Raw genomic sequence first — 18603 nt, 5'->3', positions numbered from 1 at the left:
GAGGTGTGGACATCCTTAATGACTATGGACACACCTCTGCCTTTAGTGTTTTGGTCTGGGTTAGGTGGCCGAAAGGTGTGGTATGAATTATAGCCTGGTAATGCAAGGGTGCTCTCTGGAGCTTTGAACCAGGTCTCTGTCACTGCACAGATGTCGATGTTCTCCATTTTAAGGAGTGCCTCGAGTGAGTGCATTTTGAGGTTTAGACTTCTAGTATTGAGTAGCATTACCCTCAGATTTTGCTTGATTGTACCTATTACGGTGGTGAATTTGTCATTTGAACCTTGCCTAAAAAAGGCACTATAGGGGTGGCAAGAGCCTTTGCCAGTATCCAGAATCCCAAGGGCGACAGGTGCAGGCCATCTCTGGCAAAGCATTGTGGTCTGTCAATCATGCCATCCCAGGCAGACAGATACTGGATTCCCTTAAAATGACACCAGAAGCTTAGCCAATTGTTGAAGTCAATCATTTTGTCCTTGTACTGTGGTATCATTCTGGGTGATGGCAGGATGCTACTCAGGGCTAGGGGGGTCTATATCAGTCCATCAAAATGGCTGACAATCGTACACCAGAAGTTTGAACTGTTAAGTTCGAACACTGATTATTGCAAAGCCACAGAACACTGAATTCTTTCCCAGGGAAAGAATTTGGTGGGCTGTTTCTGTGGCTTCGCGATTATCAGGACTGTAGTAGGAAGTTACGGGTCGGGCTAAGGTAAGTGTGTGATTGTGTGTATGTTAGGGTTAGAGCACGGGTTAGGTGAGTTAGGGTTAGGGTGCAGGTGAGGTGGGTGTGCGATAGTGACAGACTTTAGAGTTAGGGTGGGATAGGTGAGTTAGGGTTAGGGCACGGGTCAGGTGAATGTGCAATAATGACGGATCTTAGGGTTAGGGTTTGGGTTAAGGTAAGTGGATAGATAGTAGTGTATGTACAGTTTATTGTAGGGTTAGTTGCAAGATTTTAAGTATGTGTGTGGATTGCTGTTTTTTTGGTGTGCTTGTGTTGTGTGTGTGTGTGTGTTTCTTGGAACAGCAATTTTTTTCCCTGGGGAAAAAAAATCGCTGTTCTAAGACTTCAATGTTTTTGCACTTCGTGGTTAGAAGTTCGAACATATGGTGTTCAAACTTAAGCCATTTCGGTGAACTGATATAGACCCGGGCTAGGGTCATACCTGCCTGGGCTACAAGATCGGAGAGCTTGCAGACAACTTTTACTCCATAAGGATGTCCTGGCACCATATCCGTTTTCTAGATGCCTCCCTTTGCATTATTGAACTCTTGTAATAGCAGCTGCTATTCTCAAAGTGGTTCTTCTGGTCTGAAATAAATCCCTAAGAAGAGTACTGTTACCTATTTTACCACAACACTACAAATTTGGGTAACTGGAAGATAGGAGAATATTTCCTTATTGTTTCAATGGTACACAGAACTTTACAATAAATTTAATCAAGTGAAATAAAAGGAAAACAAATTAAAATTAAATTAGTAAGACAGAGAAACATTCTCTTTTGAACTGCCTGCCTTCAGGATCCAGTTTGTCACTTGTATGACAATGTTAATACTACCCTTTAGGTTACTATTTGCATTTTTTGCAATGCAACAATCAATAGTTTCATTATTCTCACCATTGTTGTAGAACATCGTTACTTCAATCTACAACTGTTCAAATCATGATCATTTTGGCACTGCTTCATCTGTTGCTGCTAATAAGAATGAGTAGGGGAAGGAGTTATACTCCAGCACAGAACTGAACTACAGCACTCCAAAGCAGTAAGCTGCACACCTATCCCTTTTTCTTCTTCCACTCAGATGTCATGCTCTGTCTCCAGATCTATGTTCAGCTACTGAATTCAAAAAATGCAAACCACGTAACAGTGGAAGTAAAACAGCAAATGGGACAATCATTGAACAACAATAATGTCGAAAAAACCTACATCAAATGGCCATAGTCAGCCAACGTCACACACACAACCAGCCAAGGTGGGGGGTTGCTCCCCCCACATCCCCCCAGTGGGGGGAGCTGCACCCCCACACACACCCCTAACTGTATACAATTCTGAGGTCACACTACAGTGGGGAAAAGGGAACATTTAAAAGGTTTCCCTTCACTTACCTTATGTATCGTGTTACTTCCTGGTTGTTGGCCAACTATGCCTATTCAATGTAGCGTTTTTCAATGCTGTTGCTGTTCGATGATTGTCCCATTCACTCCTTTACTTTCACTGTTTTGTGATTCACATTTCTTCAGATTTGGTAACTGAACATGGACCCCTGTTGCCACCATTTTTGCCCTCATGCGAAGAGCTTGTCCATTTGTGCCTTCATGAAAACAGTAGATTAGCTTCTCAAACATCCACTAGTTTATATAAACTATTTTATGTCTCTCCTGAGGATGAGCCATGGCCAAGTGGTAGAAATGTGGTCAAGAAAAATAAATAAAACCATTTGAGAGTATTGTGCATAAAGAGTGTGGGAGATTTCTTCATAAATACTATTACAGAGGGTTAATCTTCACAACCAAGTGTGAAGATAGGGAAAGGCTGCCAGCCTAGCCAGATAGAATTTTGTAGATAATTCTGTCATTTGTAAATATTAATGTAAGCCACAGGCTTGTTCTCTTAAATGTGAAAATATTGCATTGGATATTGAACTGCAAAAATGTAACAACAGTGCACTCTGCTGTAACAAAGCTGATAAGTCAATTCTTTGATGTCAAAATTCAGAGCTGAGATGTCTAGAAGGAGGCATCCTGCCTATTGTTTTGAGGCCAGAGTTGATGGCTAGAATTTGCATGTATAATTTTTTTTATTGCCCTGGCTTCCTGACCACCTGCAAGATCAATAAGGTTATTCATCTGAGTTCTGTTAGGCTGGGAACCAGAAAGAAATGATGTAGTCTGAAATGAATCAGTGGTACTGTGTTATCAATTTAAGGAGAGAAAGAATGAGAGCATTAGAGCATTTGTCTTGAGAACATCTACTTCATCACTCTGCCTGTGTCTATATGTAAGTAGGATTTTAGAACTGTGTTTTCTCTTAGAAATAGCTAGGAAATAGGAAGATTAGACTAGTTTGTTTTTCTGTGATGTCAGAAATTTTCTACTGTTTTATTTTAAACATTTCTCTGTGATCTCTGAACTCTTGACTAGCACTGTGTAGTAAAAAATATTGTCTTGTGTTTTTATTATGTATTATTAAATATTTTCAAACCTTTCAACTGTGGCTGTTTTGTGTAGAGATAATTTAAGATCTAGAGTACATTGCATGTATATGGTGATACTGTACCAAGTCACTCCAAATAAGCTTTGATGTTCAGTCACACTTACCATTATTTCACAGTAATAACTGGACACCCTTTAATAACGGCCTTTGAGTAGCTGATAAATATTAGCTGGGTGTTGGCAGTGATTTCTACCTTATAGTCTGGGTAAAAGGGGCACAGCTGAAGAACCTGTGCCAGCCTTCCCCAGGAGTATCTGTGTGGTTATATATAACTCTTATCTCAAAGTGTGTGTGTGTGTGTGTGTGTGTGTGTGTGTGTGTGTGTGTGTGTGTGTGTGTGTGTGTGTGTGTGTGTGTGTGTGTGAGCTACTTGGGCTGGGACACAAAGCACTGGTTGGACAGAGAGGGTGCTGGAGGTTTAGCACTAGTCTGAGATCTGGACCCTATAGCTGTGCCAGTGGGGAGTCTTATTGGGGACCTGGAGAGAAAGGGAGAAACCAGCCCCAGACTGACTGTGATCTCTGTGTTCTCTTAAGGGAAATTGTACTTTACTGTGTGTGTATTTATTATCCTTCCCCTATATGGATGCCCCTCACTGGTGTTAGTGGTGAGGATTGAGTCTCCTTGATTGCTGGGCCAGTGCACAGGCATCACACCAAGATACCTTAGAAACATCTTGCTTTGTCTCACAAGTACCTAGTACTTTGATAGAGGTTAAAACTGCTACAACTGAAAAAACAAAAAAAAAGATCTTGTAAGGGGACCAGAAAACACATAATTGAAGAACAATTGAATGTTTATCATTTCAGCATAGATGAGGCTTGATTAACTTCTGGAATACTCAGAAATATATATTTTTAAATGATAAATAATCTTAAGGCTGAACTTACCATAACAGGTCATGCATTTGAGACAGTTACAAGCATGGGTAATGGACATATAGTATGGACTGTGTTATCCATTGATGTGTATTTGCATTTGTTCGTATAAATCCACTCAATAGAAAACTTTATAAAAATGGTGGATTTTTAAGAGTAAACAAAGTAGTATACTGTAAATAAGTAAAAATGTAAATAGATATACAGCTCCAGGAGAAGATCACAACAGTTTACCTCTAAATTTAAGTAGAATCTACCCTAATCAATCAATTATGAAATGTCACAGCAAGGTTAGTAAAATAAAGGCAAAGCCACAAGGCCATCCACAAGAATATTAACAGCTGTAAGTTCAAAGTCTTAACTATAGCTGCCTATAAAAAGAAGATCCCTTATAGAAACAGGAATCCTTAAAAAAGTTTACATCAATAAAAAAAGATTATGAATTTATGTCACTGCCATAAAGAAAACTTTCACCAGAACCCATTCTAATGATAAAATTGTATCTGTCACCTGATCCATCAACCATTAAAATGTTTTTGCAGGAGGCAGTCCCCCTTCCACACATTCGGACATCTAAATATACAAAATCCTGACAATGTACAGCAGTGGTGAATAGAAACGTTTCATTATTGCACTGTTTCCTGATCTGACCATAAATACTAACAGCACAAGCAGAAAACTTTATAAAGCTACTCCGTCCCAACAAATCCCTGCATCTCTAAGTATACTAATGATTATACAACAGTGGAGTTAAGGAAAATATCTTTACATCACTGTTTGATAAACACTCTCTGAAACTAGCCAAAATTAAAAAAAAAATTAATGAAAGGCATTTTGATGGGATACATGGGACATGATTAAAAACTGAAATAAAAACACCATATGATTTCTGTACCTATACGACAAACTCCAGACAAAAAAAAAAAAAAACATAACTAGATCTAAAAACTCAGCTTTTGGGAATAATAAAAACCTGGTAAACAAGACCAGCTCACTGGTGCAGAGGAATTGTGCCCAAATGGCACTCATCCTTATGATCAGGGCTTAGTACTGAAGGCCACTATGTACTGGTTGCACAACAGCTAGAGGAGGTGGGCTGCACACAAAAATTTCCCTAAAGTACTGAGGATGATACTGCATGAGGACCTAACCTGTCTTATACTTCTCACCAGGAGAAGCCCCTGGTAAGCAGGATAAGTCAGGCAGTGTGTGGTCCGGGGCGAAGGGGATTAGTGGGACAGATTATGGTCAGAGTGCAACAGGGTAAAAAAAAGCTTTGCAAACACACAGACACACACACACACACACACACACACACACACACACACACACATACAAATAGACACACACATACACGCGCGCACACACACACACGCATGCACACACACATATACATATACATATACATATGCATACAAATATATATCATGCATTATCAAATGATAACAGCTTTAGACTTTCTGAAGTACTGAAGCAGGAAAATTAATATATCTATGAAAGCAATAAAGAAACATAAAAATGAAAACATTTTCTAATTCTGGATGTCTGCAAAAATCAAAGCAACATTTTACCAATTTGTTAACAAATGAACCACTAAGAAACATGCAAGGAAATGTTTTATGAAGTAAACTTGAACAGAGGAGGCACAGAAAAGTCAGTTAACAACAGATTCACTTGTAGGTATTTTTATCTGCAGTATTTCTTAATACAGTAATGAATTATTAATGACTTAATGCTCTTAATTCAGTTTGTAGGTTGGCCAGGTGAGACAGTATTCCTCCTATGGGTGAGGATTTGTGTATGGATAATGCACATAACTGAGTAGATAAGGACATGGATGATAATGAGATATTTTCTCTTCCAATGGTCTTTAATTAGCAGGCTTTGGAAACATAGGTGAAGAAAGCTAACGCAGAGAGACTTTGTATGAATACCTATATATTTGTTAGTTTCCACTTCCTTTTAGCATAAAAGGATCTAGTGACTAAAGGCCATGTTGGCATTTACCAATGCAGATTTATCTGTAGCAAATTATTCAGTTATTAGGATCATAGGAGGTTACTAGGCTAATGACTCTGGGGCCCTTACAAGCCTAGCCAAGAGTTTATCTACAAAAAGAAACCTCAGTCAGCACCTGTTAATGAGGGACATAGGTGGAACCCTTGGGACAAATCTGTGGTTTCTCATCCACTCATCAAGTTTGCGCTGGAGGAGAGTCAGTGAGGTGCTCTGTTTGACATGTATGAGAAGTCTATTCCACAGATGGGGCAGCCTTTGGGAGACAAACCTGTCTCTCCAGCAGGTTTTGTTGATGTTGCATAATAGATTCAACCCTTTTGAGCGGTTAGTGCATGAGGAGTTAGACTTATGGATATGGAGCATCTCTAGTAGGGCAGGGTCAGAGATTGTCTTGTAAGTGAAACACAGATCACTCCTGAGCAATCTGTATGATACTGAGTGATAGTGATTTGAGCCTGTCTGCACATAACAGGTGTTGGAGGCCATGGATTCTGTTTGTGAGATATTTCAGTGGCCTTTCCAGTTGGTACATCCCAAATGGGGCATTATACTCAATTATTGGTCTAATGAGGGAGGAGTACAGAGAGATAATAACCTCCTTTTTTTCTGGATGCAATCCCTTTACTTATGAGATGAACCAAATGGCTTTTCTGACCACTGCTGCTACATGATGGTTGAATTTGAGGTTGTTATCAACCTGATTGCCCAGGTATCTTACCACAGATTGTGTGCTTAGGGGGTTGCCATTGATGTGGTAATTAGTAGGGGTCTTGTTTTTCCTAAATGGTATGATGATACATTTTTTTGCATTTAGCTTGAGACCATGACTTTGGCACCAGTCATTAGTTGCTGTGAGACTCTCTTGCAGTATGTTAAGATAATTTGGGGAGTCAATGACAGCACCCAACTTACAGTCCATTTGTTATCAATACTTATCAGGAACCATTGGGGTGAATGGCTACATATATAATTTATTTCATTTTATTGGTTATATAAAGCATTATGGTATTATATGTAAATTACATTGTTTTAATGTAGATATTCATGTATATGAGTAGATAACCAGAAATTTTATTCTGATCATATAGCAAGTAGTTTATCAGACTTTAGCTAGTACAGTAAGAAAAATGTCAAATGGCATGCCATGGGGCTTCATACTTGAACTTTTCTCTTTAATTATATTTTGAGGTGGATTCTGATATAGAAAATATTCAGGCAACATTACCAAGAGTTCTAACAAAGTAGGTGCTAAACCATTTCAAGATTTATTAGCAGGTATTTGCCTGTGAAAGTATGAGCAATCTCTGGACCGGTCAATACTGAGTTTCTTCCAAGAGCAATTGTTTCTGCTTTTAGCTAGGAAACCAGTAATATTGTGATGTTTTTGTTCTTGTTTAACCACTCACACTCTAAGGCTGTACAAACCATTAAATTATTATTATTATTATTATTATTATTATTATTATTATCATTATTTTAACATATGAAGAGGACAAGAAAACATGTTATTAAACACATGTATTAAATTATCACTTAAGACACTGGCACACATACATTAACAGAAAAGACAACAAAACATTTTAACATTTTTCCATTTAACTACAATATATATATATATATATATATATATATATATATATATATATATATATATATATATCACATATATTTTCTTTGCTACTATCATCAGTCCAAAAATTACAAAAAAAATGCAGAATGTTACCTTCTTTTAAACCTCACTCCTTCTCCGAACATTATTATATGCATGTATTGTTTGCACAGTTTCCATTTACTTCTATGTAATTTGCTACTTCCCTTTTCTAAATATGCCTCTTTCAGTTCTTTTATTTCCTTTATAATATTTAATACCTCAAAATACAGTTGGTGTAGACTTTGATTTCCATTTTCTAGTAATTGCTTTATTGGCAGCCAACAGAATTAAGTGGAAATTCAGATCCTGTATCCCAGCTCAAAAGAATCATTTCCTTACTTACAGCCATTTGCTCACCCAATATTTCTGATACAGTACTCTGCATGGAATTTTTAAAATCTGCCAAATCATTACACTCCCAAAACATGTGGTCCCAGTTACCTCTTTCTTCTCCACCATACCTCCAACATTTATCTACCTGAGGAAAAAATCTTTGAAATCTACTTGGGGTATAAAAATACCTATGCAAACACTTCCAAGCAAAGATCCTAAACCTTTGGACTTGGTTGCATACTTGGGAGCCATACATATGCCTTCCATTTATTTTCTTGTAAATTGTTTTTTCGGTTTCTTTTTCCAGTATTTTCTAACCTCATCTGATTGATTGTTATAGTTATCATGCAATATTGTATATACCCTACAAATTACCCCTTTTTAACAGCTGCTTCTGTTCTAGATTCAAATGAGAACTCTACCAGAGCAGGTCTTTAACTTAAAATCCCCAAACACTTTCTCTTTGCCTGTACTCTGAGATCAAGCCCTGGTAGGAAAAGTAGTCTCTAGCCTGCAATCCAAATGTCTTCTTGGCATCTCTATTAGCTTTTCTGCTTGAGCTATTTGCTCCCAATATAATGGTTCCTTTGTGAGATTTCTCCAGTAAATTCTTGCCCCCCTCTTACATATCTTCTGTACCCCTACTTGCAGTCATACTTGTTGACAAAATCTTCATTCTCCATCCTCATGTTGACTTACTTCTTAGAATACTTTCTGCTACATTATATAATATTTCTTCAGTCTTTTTTATTTCTCCAAATCTTTTGGGTTTCTAATATTATGATGGGAATGGACCCTATTTCTAAGTCAAAGTATGATTAAAGTTAATGAAATTAATATTGTTTCAATCTTTTTTCCTCAAAATATTTTTTTTATTTTTCAAATACATTTGAATGAATTCCATAGTATTTATACATAACATCTTAAGTAACTATGTACACTATTTACATTAGCCTGACACTATAACAGACCTTAATGTATACAGCTACTTTATAAGTATGTCCAATCCATTATCAGAGTGTCTGATCAATTATTGTATAGTGTCAATCAATGATAAGACCTTTCCCCAAGGGTTGTTGATAAATGGCTTTGGATAAATTCTTAGTTCTTTAATTTTAATTTCCAATAATTCGGTGGTCTTCAGTAGGCTGTAGAAGTCTTCCAAAGTTGGTATTGTGTTTGCATTCCATCTTCTTGTTATACACTTCCTTGAATTTGCAAGTATAGTCCATGCTAGATACATGTTTGACCTATTCAAATGAGGACCTTCATTCACATTTTACAATACAAGAGCTTTAGTTAAATAAAATGATGCATTAAATAAAGCTTGCAGAAAGTTATTAATACCATTTCAAAATGGCTTAATTTTAACACAATCAAATAAAATGTGGTTCCAGTCTGCAAGAACTAATTTTACTAATTCTGTCTGGGGTTAAGAATGCTCTGTGCAAGCATTTCCAATTTAAAACTTTCCAGTATTGTGTAAAGGATGTATATTTTATCAATAGTAAGATATTTGTTTTAATATCTTCAGTTAACTGTATTGCATGTCCTTTTGTTATATATTTCCAATATGAGTTTGTAGGTGTTGTTTTATAGTTTATCAATATTTTGTAAAATTTTGAAGTACTGTTTCCCATGTCAAAGTCATTATATATGATTTCATATATGTATTTCATAAATTTAGTTTTTTCTTTAAATGAAGTATTGTTAATTATTCTACTTAATCTTGTGAATATGACAGAATACTCTGTAAAGTTAGCCAGTCCTGTTGTGGAATTTTGCATGTTGTTTTTATTACTTGCATATCTAAAACTTTTAGTTCTTTGATACATTGGAGCCAACAAACAAATCCTTTCTGTTCCCAGGAATTAATAATTTCTCTATATATTTTATGTGGAAAGTTCTTTGTGACTATAAATGGTGTTAAAAGATCAAACCAGATTTTTAAATCTATATTTGCATTAATGTTCCTAAACGAGACAATGTAATAATTAATCATATGAGTTTTAGTGGGTTTAGTTATGTTATATTGCATACTAATACATAATATGTATCATGGCAAATGGATTTTATCTGTTATTTGAATTTTTTTTTGTAAATCAAATTAATGTATTGATATTATAGTTAGTAATTCTTTCCAATTTGCAGAGAAATTTGGACTTATCCAATCTGAGATTGTTTTAGATATTGATGCTTTTATAAAGGTTTCTATATCAGGAAAGTTTAATCCTCCCTGTTTCCATGGTCTGATATGATGTATTAAAGCTATTCTGTTTCTTTTGGGAAACCATACAAATTTTATTAGGCATGAATTTATTTCTTTAAGTATATTCCTTTCTGGTAACAGTTGTATTGCCAAGGCTATATAAAGGATCTTGGACAGTAAAACCATTTTTATTAACTGTAGTCTATCTTCAAATGTTAATATTATTTTGTTCCATTTTTCCACAGAGATGTTTATTGCACTGATGGTATTATTTTAGTTTTTTGAGACTATTTTATTTTTATCCTTCCATAACTTAATTCCTAGATATTTTAAGATAGATTTTTGTTTCCCTATGATGTGACCCCCCCTTAGTCTGCAGTTCTTTTTTATTTAAAAATAAAAATTTGATTTTGAATTATTGAACTGGAGTCCTGAAGTCATGTGAAATTTTTCAATTAATATATCTAATTCTTCTAATGTCTCTTTTGTATTAGATAATGTTAGTAATATGTCATCAGCAAATAGCATTACTTTAGAATTGTATTGTTCATAAACATCTATTCCTTTTATTTTTATATTGTTACAAATTGAATCTGCCAATATTTCAATAGCCAGAGCAAATAGAATTGGTGACTTGGGACATGCTTGTTTAGTGCCTTTTGTTATATGTATAGATTCAAAGGTAAAAGGACCTAACTTGACATACGCTAAATTATTTGTATATATATTCTTTAGGAGATGAACAACGGGTGCAAGAAATTCAAATAGCATTAGGATTTTGAATAAATAGTCCCAATTTAGGGAATCAAAGGCTTTCTCTATATCTAAGCCAATCATAAGTGTTTCTTTATTTTCTTTATTAACTTAATCTATAACAGAAATTATACTTTCAATATTGTCATGTGTGTGACTATGATATATAAATCCAGTTTGATCATTATTTATTGTTTTGGATAGTTGTATTTTCATTCTGTTAGTTAATATTGTCATAAATATCTAATAGTCATTATTTAATAATGATATAGGTCTATATTAGGTACAAAGGTTTGGGGATTTGTTTTTCTTTAGGATTGGTGTGATTAAGGAATATCTCCAAGAGGGTAGTATTAAATCTTGTGACTGAATTTCTAATAGAGTTTTATGGAAGAGGGATAGTATCTTTGAAGTAAAAAGTTTATATATTTCCATAATTATGCCATCTATACCTGGAGCTTTATTAGTTTTACCCTCTTTTATTGTATCTGTAATTTCTTTGTAGGATATGAGTGCTTGCAGGTCTAGTTTTAATTTTTCTGGTATTTTTTTTATATTAGAACATTTTTCATCTAGATTTAATTGATCAATATGTATATCTTCTTTTTGGAAATGTTCCATATAGTGATTTCTATAGACATCAAGAATGTCAACTATATCCAAGACATTTTTCCAGTTCTTTTTTTGGAAGATACTTTTAATGTTATTAGCTTTTGATTGTATTTTGATTCATGTGGATAAATTATGTAGATATTTGGGAGAAGTGGCCAAGGCATTAATTTTTAGTTTTTCTAAAGCTAAACTATTTTTATGTGTTAGAATGTCATTGTACTTATTGTTTAATACTACTACTTTCTTTTTCATCTCCAAATGATTTTGATTTTTTTCAGCTTTTACTGACAAAAGTTTGGATTGTAGCTCTAATAATTCAGAATCCCATTCTTTGATTTTTTTTGTATACCAAGTTAGGGTTTTTCCATATATGTAAGCTTTTAATGAGTCCCATATCATTATTTTATTTATCTCTGTGGTGTAATTAATATCTAAGAAGACACAAAAAATAGAAGAATAGTGTGAAACCAAAACTAATAATCAAACAAGAAGCACTGTTTCGAGGAAGAACCAAGCACCGGACAGCTCTTGGGTAAAACCAATGGATTTATTAAAACAAAAACACAGACCCAACGTAAAACGCTTGACGAAACACCGCATTTTTCGTCCTTATAACAGACTTCATCAGACAACAGGAAGCAGCTAAAAAACATATATATAGGCTGGCAAAAATTCGAATCATCCATGAAAAAATACACTTTAATCATAACTAATCATAATCTAATTACAATCTAGCAGCCCTCATCTTCAAGGCAGGTGCTAGGGAAACACTATCATTTAAACCTAGGAACTTATTGGCTTCTAAAATAATTTGCCAATATAGTTCCCGATATAAAATCTTGGCTTCCCATAAGCCACCCCTCTCATCTTTCTGAACTTCCTCTATGATGAAAAACATATATTTAGCTAAGGGACAAATAATGGTGTGTCTATATAATGCGGTAGTGGCTTTTTTATTTTTTATATCGTTAATATATTCATATATTCTTCTTCTAATTTTCCTCTCTGTTTTGCCTACATAAAAACTAGAACAAACTACACATGTAGCAATATATACCACACCAAAAGAGTCACAAGTACTATGAGTTTTACTCATAATTTCTTTTCCCCTAGATTCAATAAAGACACTTCGTGTGTCAGCCATCCAAGGACATTGAGAACACATCTTGCACGGGAATGTACCATAGGACTTCATTGTTTTCATCTTCTCATTGTGTTGTGGCAACAACCAGTCTTTAATATTACATCCTCTTCTAAAAATAATTTTTGGAGGTACATTATCTTTTAAACTAAGATCGCTAATTTTGGTGAATTTGTCCCATTCTTTATCGAAAACTTTTTGAATTGTGACAGCATCACCACTAAAATCTGTGATAAAAGCCCTATTAAATTGCTTAGCTTTATTCTTAGGGGTCTCAGTAGACTCTTTCATAGTAGTTTGCTCAATATTAGTCAAATTTTTAGGCTCTTTACCTAAAATAGGTTGAAATCTATCTTTTCTTCCTCTAATAACTTCTTCTTTAATTTTCATAACAAATTCTAAAGGATATCCTCTTTCCAGAAACATCTGGGTCAGAAACTCACATTATTCAACAAAATCTAAATCGTCCGATGTCATTCTGGAAATTCTAACAAACTGACCTTTCACGATACTTCTTTTTTGGTAAATAGGATGTCCACTACTAAAGTGTAAATAACAGTTAGAAAAAGTTTTCTTCCTAAATACTTTTGACTTAAAATAATTTCTATCTTTAATTAATGTGATATCTAAATAATTCATTTCTTTAAAATTGATTTTGTGAGTGAATTTAAAAAAAAAATGGTGGTGTTGTTAATGTACTGTATGAATTCATCTAGTCTTTCTTTACTATCCTTCCATAATATAACTATATAATCCAGGTAGCACTTATATAAACACCAATGTTTATGTTAATGAGTGGTCACTTAGGTCTTCTGGTAGGGTACCTGCTTGGTAGTTCTGTTGGGGAGTATTAGTGAGGATCCAGTCTAAGGTGGTTTCATTATTATTGGTTTTGTTAGTTCTAGTAGGGCTATTGATGAGTTGTATAAAGCCATAGAGATTTATATGGGAGGTGGGATTTGTATTGTTACACGTAAACCAATCAATGTTAAAGTCACCTAAGACATCAGTAGACTCGTGATAGATTTAAAAATGTTTTTAAGAAAAATACATTTTGAACTGATTTGTGGTGAAGGGGAATTATGTGGTGATGTATCTAAAGAATTAAAAAAGAAAAGTATTTGGAATCCACCTATCCATGCACAACTTAGGAATTTTGAGAATTTAGTAGAAAATGAGTTAAGACAGGCAGTTAAGAGAAATAAATTTGCACCAAATCTTTCACCTACTGAATATGAATTATTGCAACAATTAAGGGGGAATGCTACCTTAAGGGTGATGAAACCTGATAAGGGGGGAGGTATAGTATTGATGAATAATATTATGTATGAAGGGAAAATGTTCAACATTTTACTTGATGTTTCTAAATATAGTAATGTATCTAAGAACGAGATAAACATTGGTTATAGAAGAATATATTCAACATTATATGATTTATTCTTGGAAGGATTTATAGATAAAGATTTGTTTGATTTTTTTACATAACAATAAGCCTAAAATTCCTTCCATTTTTGGGATCCCAAAAGTACATAAAAACTTAATGGACCCACCCCTACGCCCCATAGTAGCTGCTGAAGGTTCAGCAATTTCACCCTTAGCTAAGTATATAGATGTAAAATTGAAAAAATCAATGATGAAAGGCATGTCGTTCCTGAAAGGCTCTTGGGATTTCCTTTACAATGTTAAAGAGAATATGTTTAACAATGATTTAATTCTTGTGACCATCAATGTGGTAGACCTTTTTGGTTCTATACCACATGATTTAGGTCTTGAATGGTTTGAAGAAGCCATTAGGTCTTTTGGAGACTTGAGTGACAATGAAATATATACCTGTATGGTTTTAATGGAAATGGTGTTGAAACACAATTATATATTTTTTCAAGGTTGATATTTCCAACAAACAAGTGGTGCAGCTATGGGGGCAAGATGTGCCCCAATCTATGCCAACATGGTTTTAAACACCTGGGAAATGAATTTTATTCACCATAGTGTATATAAAGACTGTTGGTGTTTATATAAGCGCTACCTGGATGATATAGTTATATTATGGAAGGATAGTAAAGAAAGACTAGATGAATTCATACAGTACATTAACAACAACACCAATTTTTTAAAATTCACTCATGAAATCAATTTTAAAGAAATGAATTCTTTAGATATCACATTAATTAAAGATAGAAATTATTTTAAGTCAAAAGTATTTAGGAAGAAAACTTTTTCTAACTGTTATTTACACTTTAGTAGTGGACATCCTATTTACCAAAAAAGAAGTATTGTGAAAGGTCAATTTGTTAGAATTTCCAGAATGACATCGGACGATTTAGATTTTGTTGAAGAATGTGAGTTTCTGACCCAGATGTTTCTGGAAAGATGATATCCTTTAGAATTTGTAATGAAAATTAAAGAAGAAGTTATTAGAGGAAGAAAAGATAGATTTCAACCTATTTTAGGTAAAGAGCCTAAAATTTGACTAATATTGAGCAAACTACTATTATAGAGTCTACTGATACCCCTAAGAATAAAGCTAAGCAATTTAATAGGGCTTTTATCACAGATTTTAGTGGTGATGCTGTCACAATTCAAAAAGTTTTCGATAAAGAATGGGACAAATTCACCAAAATTAGCGATCTTAGTTTAAAAGATAATGTACCTCCAAAAATTATTTTTAGAAGAGGACGTAATATTAAAGACTGGCTGTTGCCACAACACAATGAGAAGAAGAAAACAATGAAGTCCTATGGTACATTCCCATGCAATATGTGTTCTCAATGTCCTTGGATGGCTGACACACGAAGTGTCTTTATTAAATCTAGGGGAAAAGAAATTATAAGTAAAACTTATAGTACTTGTGACTCTTTTGGTGTGGTATATATTGCTACATGTGTGGTTTGTTCTAGTTTTTATGTAGGTAAAACAGAGAGGAAAATTAGAAGAAGAATATATGAACATATTAACAATATAAAAAATTAAAAAAGCCACTAACGCATTATATAGACACACCATTATTTGTCCCTTAGCTAAATATATGTTTTTCATCATAGAGGAAGTTCAGAAAGATGAGAGGGGTGGCTTATGGGAAACCAAGATTGAATATCGGGAACTATATTGGCAAATTATTTTAGAAGCCAATAAGTTCCCAGGTTTAAATGACAGTGTTTCCCTAGCACCCGTCTTGAAGATGAGGGTTGCTAGATTGTAATTAGATTATAATTAGTTATGATTAAAGTGTATTTTTTCATGGTTATTAGCAATGTTTACCCCAGTTTTCAATGGTTTTTATTGTTGTTGAGGTATAGTTTTTAGAGAGATTTTTACACTTTATATAACATTTTTACACATTTTTTATGCCTATTTTTAATATTTATTTATACATTAGGAAAATATATATTTATTGTTCATTACAGGTTTTGGAGAGATTTATATATATAGTTATTTATTTACCTATTTATTTATTTATTCACATAATTTCATTGATTCTCATTCATTCATATATATTTATCTATACACCATTTTTATACACATCATTTTACACTTATTTATAGTGTATATTTTCATGTCATTTTACATTTTGGCCATTGGATGGGAGTGTAGTGTAAAGTTTAAGAACTTTGGCTCTTTCAGAGCTCACTTCCTTTTTGGTTTTTAACACATGTTTATATATATTTAACAATGTTTTTTATTTGTGACCATTGTTTATATATCATCTTGCATTTTAAAGTATGCGACTTTCATCATTGATTCAAGGTTGGTTTATGAGAATAGTAGAAAACGTTTCAACCATTAAGTTAGTTGTCATTTTATATCATATGATTATGTTATATATTCATGAGATGTAATTTTATTGGATGATTCAAATTTTTGCCATCCTATATATATGTTTTTAGCTGTTTCCTGTTGTCTGATGAAGTCTGTTATAAGGACGAAAAACGCGGTATTTCATCAAGCATTTTACGTTGGGTCTGTGTTTTTGTTTTTATAAATCCATTGGTTTTACCCAAGAGCTGTCCAGTGCTTGGTTCCTCCTCGAAACAGTGCTTCTTGTTTAATATCTAAGAAGAACTGTAATTCAGAAAATAACCAGGGTTTGAACTGTTTAATTTTAGTTATATATATACTGGAATTCTGGAGTTAAAGATTAATGGTTTGTACCCATTTTGAAGTTTTAGTATCAATGAATTGTGGTCTGAAAAGGGAGAGGAAGTGATTGAGAAATTAATGACTTTAGAGTGTAAGTCATGAGCAGCAAATATTTTATCTATTCTAGTTTGGGTACCAAATCTGTGATCTTGATGGGAAAACAAAGATTTATCTTCTTTAAATTTGAAAGTATCTACAAGATGAAATGATTCTACCCACGTGTTTAAAGCTTTTGATACAGCAGATGTACACAGTGGTCTTTTATTTGTAGTTTCAGAAATATCAAATATACATTTAAAATCTCCTCCTAATATTAAGTTGCCTTTATAATTATTGGAAATGAAATCCAAGTCTTTTTTAACAGTTCCTGTTCCAATGCCTGGGAACCAATATAGATTTGCTAGGGTCCATATTCTGTTATTATATTTAACTATTACTAATGCCATAAGGCCTTCTTTATCTTCATACTTATAAATGATTTCTGGGTTAATTACATTTGTTTTCCATAAAATTGTTACCCCATCTGTCTTTGTCTTATAAGTGGATTGCGCCAATATCATATATTCCTTAGGATTCCATTTGTAATTGTCATTTGTTTTGAAATTAGTTTCTTGAAGGAAGACAGTTTGTGTTTTGTTCAGTTTTAAATATTTCAGTAGATTTGATCTCTAGCTAGGATTGTTTAAGCCATTGGTATTTAAAGATAATCAAGTTAAATCCATCTTAGGTTATTTCAACGCTGTATTTTTTGTTTTATTGTGACTATTAAACATTTTCCTCTGATAAATATAAAGTATATGTTTGAGCTGTTAAAGGAAATGATCAGTTTTATACTTTGAGTGTTTACCAATAAAGTAATGTTTTGGTCAGGCATACTAAAAATGTTTTTGTGAAATAACAAATTTAAATTAATAAATGTTAACAAAACTAAGCTCCACACTTGCCATGTAATGAAAATCATTCCTAATCTGATGGATAAACCTAAGTCCATCAGATTATCACTCATACCTTGACAATCCAGAACATCTGAGCTCCATAAATTGAATTATCATATGGAGAATATTTGTAATAGGAATAAGCAATATTTATATTATTTTGAACTGATATAGTACTATTGTAGATTAGACAGAATTCTAATACAATATAAATGTCTATTTGTTGTATAAGCAATTAATATTTACATGAAAGATAGATGACAAGCAATTCAATCATAGTAAAGTAGGATGTATCATATATAAAACCTCAGTAAAAGATTATAGCACACAGTTATTTAGCATATTCACCCTTATTGATGAAGTCTTTCAAAACATATTACTTAATATAAATAGATGATAATAATATTTATACCTAATGTTTGTAATACAATGTATTTTACTAGATATATCAGAAGTTATATTTCATTATTTGCCAGCATTTAAGTAATCACTTTGTTTGTTGCTAACTTACTTAAAGCATCAAGTTTGTTTTATGTGGACATTGATGAAAGTTAGTACATTTTAATTATCAGTGCATTCCTCTTCCCCCCATTTCCTACACATAAGGATTTTCATATCTGTCATTTCTTATTATAAAATGAATGAAATTATAGGTTAAAAACAACAAATTCACTTATTGTGATTAATGATTACAAGTTCCCTTTCCATATTCATA

The sequence above is a fragment of the Protopterus annectens genome, chromosome 8.part0, assembly GCF_019279795.1.
Source record: "Protopterus annectens isolate FY-2018-M chromosome 8.part0, PAN1.0, whole genome shotgun sequence".
Taxonomy (NCBI): domain Eukaryota; kingdom Metazoa; phylum Chordata; order Ceratodontiformes; family Protopteridae; genus Protopterus; species Protopterus annectens.
This window is presented reverse-complemented; position numbering follows the sequence as displayed.